This window comes from Tupaia chinensis, unplaced genomic scaffold, assembly GCF_000334495.1.
Source record: "Tupaia chinensis unplaced genomic scaffold, TupChi_1.0 Scaffold146917_1, whole genome shotgun sequence".
NCBI lineage: Eukaryota > Metazoa > Chordata > Mammalia > Scandentia > Tupaiidae > Tupaia > Tupaia belangeri.
The window spans coordinates 11771-18723 of record NW_006206770.1 but is presented as its reverse complement, the minus strand read 5'-3'; the positions used below and the strand labels follow the sequence as shown (position 1 = coordinate 18723).

The following is a 6953-nucleotide window of genomic DNA, read 5'->3' as shown; positions in this document are numbered from 1 at the left end:
AAATTTCCTTTCCTATGCTCTTCCCCTCCCACACTCTCTTTCCACTTTGTCTCTAGTGTCCATAACAATTTTCAGTGCTTTTACATTCTCCAGTCTTTCGGTCTCATACCATAGAGTGCAGATAGTCAGCATATGTTAAGTGGAGACATACAGTGTCTCTCTTTCATAATCTGACTTGCTTCACTCAGCAACAAATCTTCCATATTCATCCACTTTCTATCCAATTCCAGGGCCTCATTTTTTATGGCTGTATAATATTCCATGGAGTATATATGCCGCAATTTTTCAGTCCATTCTTCTGTTTCTGAACATTTGGGTTGGTTCATGTCTTAGCAAATGTGAATAATGCTGCAATGAATATGTTTGTGCAAGCACTTTCCTGACTGAGCATTTTCTTGTCCTTCGGGTAGATACACAGGAGTGGAACCACTGGATCATATGGTAGTTCTATTTGAAGGTCTTTGAGAAACCTCCATATTGTTCACCACAGTGGCTGGATCAATTCACATTCCCACCAACAGTGTAGGAGTGTGCCCCTTTCACCACATCCCCTCCAGCACTTATCATTATTTCTTTTTTTAATCTTTGTCATTCTGACTGAGGTTAGGTGGCATTTCATTTTGGTTTTGATCTGTATCTTCCTTATGATGAGGGATGTTGAGCATTTTTCATATGCTTTTTGACTGTTCCTTTGTCTTCCTTAGAGAGTTGTTTATTCAGTTCATGTTTCCCATTTTTAAGTGGGTTAATCATTTTCTTCCAGGTAAGCTGCTTGAGTTCCCTGTGTATTCTGGTTATCAGTCCCTTATCTGAGACACAGTTAACAAAAATTCTCTCCTATTCTGAGGGTTCTTGATTCACACTAATTATGGTGTCCTTTGCTGTGCAGAAACTTCTTAATCTGAAATAATCCCACCTGTCTATTTTGGGGATTATTGCTTGTGCTTTGGCGGTCTCGCTTAAGAAGTTTTTGCCTACCCCAATGTCTCCCAGAATTTCCCAAGTGTTTTCCACCAGGAGTTTTATAATTTGCAGTCTTAGGTTTAGGTCTTTGATCCACTTTGAGTTGATTTTTTAAATGGTGACAGATAGGGGTTCGGATTCATCTTCTGTAGGTGGATATCTATTTTTTTTTCCAGTACCATTTGCTAAAGAGGTTTCTCTTTTACCACTGGATTAACTGGTACCCTTTGTCAAAGATCAGTTGGCTGTATGTTTTGGGGTTTATGTCTGGGGTCTCTACTCTGTTCCATTTGTCCTCATGTCTGCTTTTGAGCACATACCATGCTGTTTTGTTTATCACAGCTTTGTAATATCTTTTGGGGTCAGAAAGTGAGATGCCACCTACTCCAGTCTTCTTGCACAGATGGCTTTAGCAAAACAGGGTCTTTTCTGGTCTCAGACAAATTCTATGATTGTCATTTCTAAATTTGTGAAGAATGTCTCTTGTAATTTTATAAGGATTGCATTAAACATGTAGATTAATTAGAATAGGATAGCCATTTAAAGATTGTTATAGTTTTCCTTGTAGAGGTCTTTGACTTGGTTAGTTTAATTCGTAAGTATCTTATGATTCTTGTGGCTATGGTGAGTGGGATAACTTTCTTCCATACTATATCTGTTTGTTTGTTGTTTGCATATAGAAATGCTATAGATTTTTGTAAGTTAATTTTGTATTCTGCCACTTTACTGTATGTATTTATTACTTCAAGAAGTTTTTTTCATGGATACAATTGGGTCTTCTATGTATACAATCATGTCATCTGGAAACAGAGATAATTTCAGTTCTTCCTTCCCTTTTGGAATGCCTTTTATGTCCTTCTCTTTTCTGATCACATTGGCTAGGACTTCCAGTACTATACTGAATAGGAGTGGAGAAAGTGGGTAGCCTTGTCTTGTATCAGTTTTTAGTGGAAAAGCTTTCAGCTTTTCCCCATTCAGTATAATGTTAGCTATCGGGTTTTCATAGATGGCTTTTATTATGCTTACAAACAATCCTTCTATGTCAATTTTGCCGAGAGTCTTAATCATAAAGGAATGTTGTATTTTGTCAAATGCTTTTTCTGCATCGATTTAAATGATTATATGGTTTTTATCTTTCTCTCTGTTGATATGGTGTATTACATTTATGGTTTTGCATATGTTGAACCACCCTTGCATCCCTGGAATAAAGCCTACCTGATCATGATGAATAACCTTTTTTTCATGTTGTTGGATACGATTAGCTAGTATCTTGTTGAGAATTTTTGCATTTATATTCAACAGAGATATAGGTCTGTAGTTTTCCTTTTTTTCGTACACTTATCCATTTTGAGAATCAGGGTAATAGAGGCTTTATAGAATTAATTTGGAAGGGATCCTTCCTTTTGGATGTCTAGAAACAGTGTGAGTATAATAGGGGCTACCTTTTCTTTAAAAGATTTATAAAATTCAGCAGTGAAGCCATCAGGACCTGAACTTTTCTTTATTGGGAGATTTTTATTACTGATTCAATCTCATTGCTTGTTATAGGTCTATTCAGGCTTTTGATGTCCTCCTGAGTCAATCTTCGTGGATTATGTATGTCCGAGAATTTGTCCGTCTTCTTTGTTGGCGTATAGTCCCTCATAGTATCCTCTAATGATGTTTTGTATTTCTGTTATGTCTGGTGTAATGTTGCCTGATTCATTGCAAATTTGATTTTTCTGGTTCCTTTCTCTCTTCTTCTTAATTAGTCTAGCTAATGGTCTGTCAATCTTGTTTATCTTTTCAGAAAACCAGCTTTTGTTTTCATTTATTTTCTGAATAGTTCCCTTTTTTCTATTTCATTTATTTCTGTTCAAATCTTTATTATTTCTTTTCTTCTGGTATTTTTTGGCTTTTTTCTTGTTCTTTTTCCAGTTCCCTGAGGCATGATGTTAGGTTGTCCTTTTACCACCTTTCCATCTTTTTCTTGTATGCACTAATAGCTATGAACTTCCCTCTTATGACTGCTTTTTTTTCCCCCCGAGGTTTTTGCTATAGAGCGTGTGTGCTAGCCAGACAGGCAGACAGAGAGAGACAGAGAGACAGAAAGCGAGAAATCATCCCCCAGGGGAATGGCCATGCCACAATCTCTTCTCCATTCTCCTCTCGGGATCTTGGGCACACGCGCTCACACACCCAGCGTGAGTTTAAGCTACCGAGTCTGGGACGCGAACCATGGTCGACTATGTGGGAGTCCAGCGACATAGTCATTACGCTAACTGCTGGTCCCTCTTATGACTGCTTTTGCAGTGTCCCATAAATTACAGAAACTTGTGTAGTTATTATCATTTGTTTCCATAAATCTTTTGATATCAGTCTTAATCTCTTCAGTAGTAATGAAGTCATTCAGAAGTAGCTTATTTAGTTTCCATGTATTTGTGTATTTTAGAAGGCTTTTCCTGAGGTTAATATCAAGTTTAATTCCATTAAATTCTATGCATTTGAATCTGTAAAGACTGGTTTTGTGCCATATTATATGGTCAGTCTTGGAGAAAGTACCATGCAGGGCTGAGGAAAATGTATATTTTGTGTTTTTTTGTTTGTTTGTCTGTTTCTTTGTTTGTTTGTTTGGGGGGGTGGAAAGTTCTATAGATGTCTATGGTATCATTTAGGTCCTGAATCTCTTCTTGTCTGTTTTTTTGTTTGTTTGTTTTTGTTTTGTTTTGTTTTGCTTTCTCATTGACCTGTCTAAAGGAGATAATGGGATGTTGAGATCTCCAAAAATTATTGTGCTACAGTCTCTCTCCTTTTAGATCTTGCAGTCTTTCTGTTACATATTTGGGTGCTCCTGAGTTAGGTGCATAGATATTTATAAGTATTATATCTTCTTGGTGAATCAGCCCTTTTACTACTATATAATGCTCTTCTTTGTCTTTTATGACAGTTTTTGTCTTAAAGCCTATTTTGTCCGAAATTGGTGTAGCAACTCCCACCATTTTTTTGTTTCCATTTGCATGGGATACCTTTTTCCAGCCCTTCACTTTTAATCTATGTATGTCTTTATCCATGAGATGGGTTTATCGTAGGCAGCAGATGGAGAGTTTCTGATGTTTAATCTAGTCAGCCAGTCTTGATCAGAGAATTTAATCCATTGATATTCAACATTATTATTGATATTTCCAGAATTGTCACTACCATTAAGTTGGCCATATTCTTGATTGTTTTTTGTTCTCTTATTGCTGTCTGTCCGTCATTAGTTTATTTAGTATAATACTCATTTTAGAATTTCTTGAAAAGCTGGTCTGAAGTTGGTAAATTCTATCAGGTTTTGTTTATCTGAGAATATTTGTATTTTCTTTTCCCATTTGAAGGATAATTGCAGGGTATAGTATATTGGTTAAAATTGTTTTTCATTTAGCATTTTGAATATTTCCCCATTCTTTCCTTGCTTGCATTGTATCCTATGAGAAGTCTGGTGTTAGCCTGATGAGATAGCCTTTGTGAGTAATTTGACATTTCTCTCTTGCCAATCTTAGTTTCTTGTCTTTGTCATTTTGGTCAAGCTAGTTATGATGTGGCATGGAGAGGATCTTTTTAGACTGATTGTACTTGGGGTTCTTTGTATTTCTTGACTCTGGATGTTTGAGTGCCTCTCCAGACTTGGAAAGTTTTCTTCCAGAATTTCATGGAATAGATTATCAATCCCCATATTAGTTTCTTCATCTTATGGCATACCAATTATTTGTATATTTTGGTGTTTCATGGTATGGAGTATTTCTTGTATATTATCCTCAGGTTTCTTGGCTGTTTTCTCAGTATTTGTGATAATTTTTTCTAGATCATTGGTTTTGTCTTCCACATTTGAAATTCAATCTTCTGCATGATCTAAACTGCTTTTGATACTTTCAAGGGAGATTTTAATTCCCCGTGTTACACCCTTTCTATCTAACAGTTCCATTTGATTCTTTTTTATGGTGTCCAATTCTTCTTTCTTATCATGGAAGGACTTCCTCATCTCTTGGAGTTCAACAATTTTTTTCTCTTTCACCTCATAGAATTTTGTTACCATAAATATTCTTAATTATTTTTCTGACATTTTGGTAATATCCTCTAATTTTTCCCTACTTGGAGACAAGTTACAGAGTTCCCTTGCTGGAAATGTATTACTTGAATCTCTCATCCTTGAGGATCTTCTCTGATTTTCAGTCATTTGGTGATGTATTCATTTCTGGCCAATTTGTTGGAGAAGGATTCTGACTGTGAGCGCATGTTTTTCCCCCATTGTGAAATGATTTTGTGCTACTTTCTCCTTTCTGCTGTGTTCTCCAATGTGGGAATCACTAGAGTTTTGCAATCAGATTTCTGAAGGGGAATTTACTATTTTTGCAACCACTACAGTGAGGTTCAAAGAATTGCCTAAAATTCACAATGTTCACATTTTTAGCTACTATGCACCTAGTCATCTTTAAGCAGTGGGTAAGGGCTGAGCAGTGAAACAGGAAACTAAGGTAAAAGAAAAATAACATAGGCCATAGGAGTAGGGAGAAAAAAAAGAAAAAAAGGAAAAAGAAGGAAATTACTAGAAGAAAAACAGAAAAAAAGACCAGAAAAAGAAAAAAGAAAAAGAAATCACTTCGCAGAAAATAAAATTGGGTTGAAACTGGAAAATCGCACAGTGAAGGCCCAACACAGGCTAAGGCGAAGATAAAATGATGGCTACTTTGTATCCTGGGTGAGGAAAGAAGAAAGAAATTAACAAGAAAAAGGCATAAGGAGGTCAGAAAAGTTGTTTTTTAAAAAGAAGGAAAAAAATATTGGAAGGGACAAAGAAGAGCAAGAGGAGCCCACTTACCTACCTGGGTAACGCAGTGGTCTGGAGCAGGGGTCCCTGTCTGGGAGAGGGCTTCATAACATAGGCTCTGGAGGCCTGTTTTCTCACTTTCTCTTTTTCTCTTGCTCTGTCTCTTTCTAATAGTAAATAAAATAAATAATTCTTTAAAAAAGAATACAGAGGTAGGAAGAGACAGAAACAGGGTTCTCTCCTAAAACAGTGGATGCCGAGGCCCTAGCTGTTCCCACTACACTGAGCTGCCTTCCTCTCCAAAGGAAATTGCCTACTGAGAAGAGTATCTCATTCATACATTGCACTGGCTTCTTATCTGATGCTTCCTTTCTGTTTCAGTCTTTCATGTCTAAGAAAAGGGCTTATATAGGAAAGAGCTTACTAGGATTCAGACAACATTATTAAATTTCCAAGTTGCGTTTCTACCATTTAAGATGGGCTTAAGAAGAGGAAGACATATACTTTGCTACAGGAATAAACAAGTTTATTTATACAAATGAAATTATTTATTATATTGATTTAACCCTGTAACCCTGGGCCCGATGGGACTCAAGTCTGAGAACTAAAACACCAGCCTGCCCCTCAGGCACTCCTGACTCCTGTGAAAGCTTTGGGGTGTCTGGGATACAACTTGTCCCCACCTTCTGCTTTCCCCACAAGAATTACAACCAGCCTTGACAAGTGGCTCCAACTTTGCCTGTACCTGATAAATTTGCAAATTGACTAACTTTGCTTCAAAACTTTGTGCTTCAAGGGCTCCATCTTGAGGCATGTTCTATTTTTCTCAGTACCTCTGAGTTTAAGATGAGATACAAAGCATGATTAGTAATTCTGCCAAATAGAACATTTGACTTCTATTTACTAAATGTTTTTTTTTTCAGTGCTTACGCAAGTATTCAGATTATAGGACAATGACATGGGTTTGAACAGACATAATGAACTCCTTTTTACATATAATGACTTCTCTTACCAAAAAAAAAAAAAAAGAATTGTTAAAAATATTTTAAGAATAATCATAGCGTGGAAGTTACTGGCTTGCTTGTGTTTACAGTAAGCTATTTTCTCCACTCATTGGGAACAGTTCCCAGAAGCCACACTATTGAAATTTCTGGGTTCCACAGGAAAGCACAGATCTCTGAGACCCCACTTAAAATCCTCTGAGAGT

General features: G+C 36.6%; 1 pseudogene; it reads right to left on the bottom strand.

Annotated features, from left to right (window-relative positions):
• The window catches only part of LOC106733985 (calcyclin-binding protein pseudogene), a 12105-nt pseudogene extending 5545 nt beyond the window's left edge, over positions 1 to 6560 (bottom strand).
• Between the last annotated feature and the right edge of the window lie 393 nt (positions 6561 to 6953).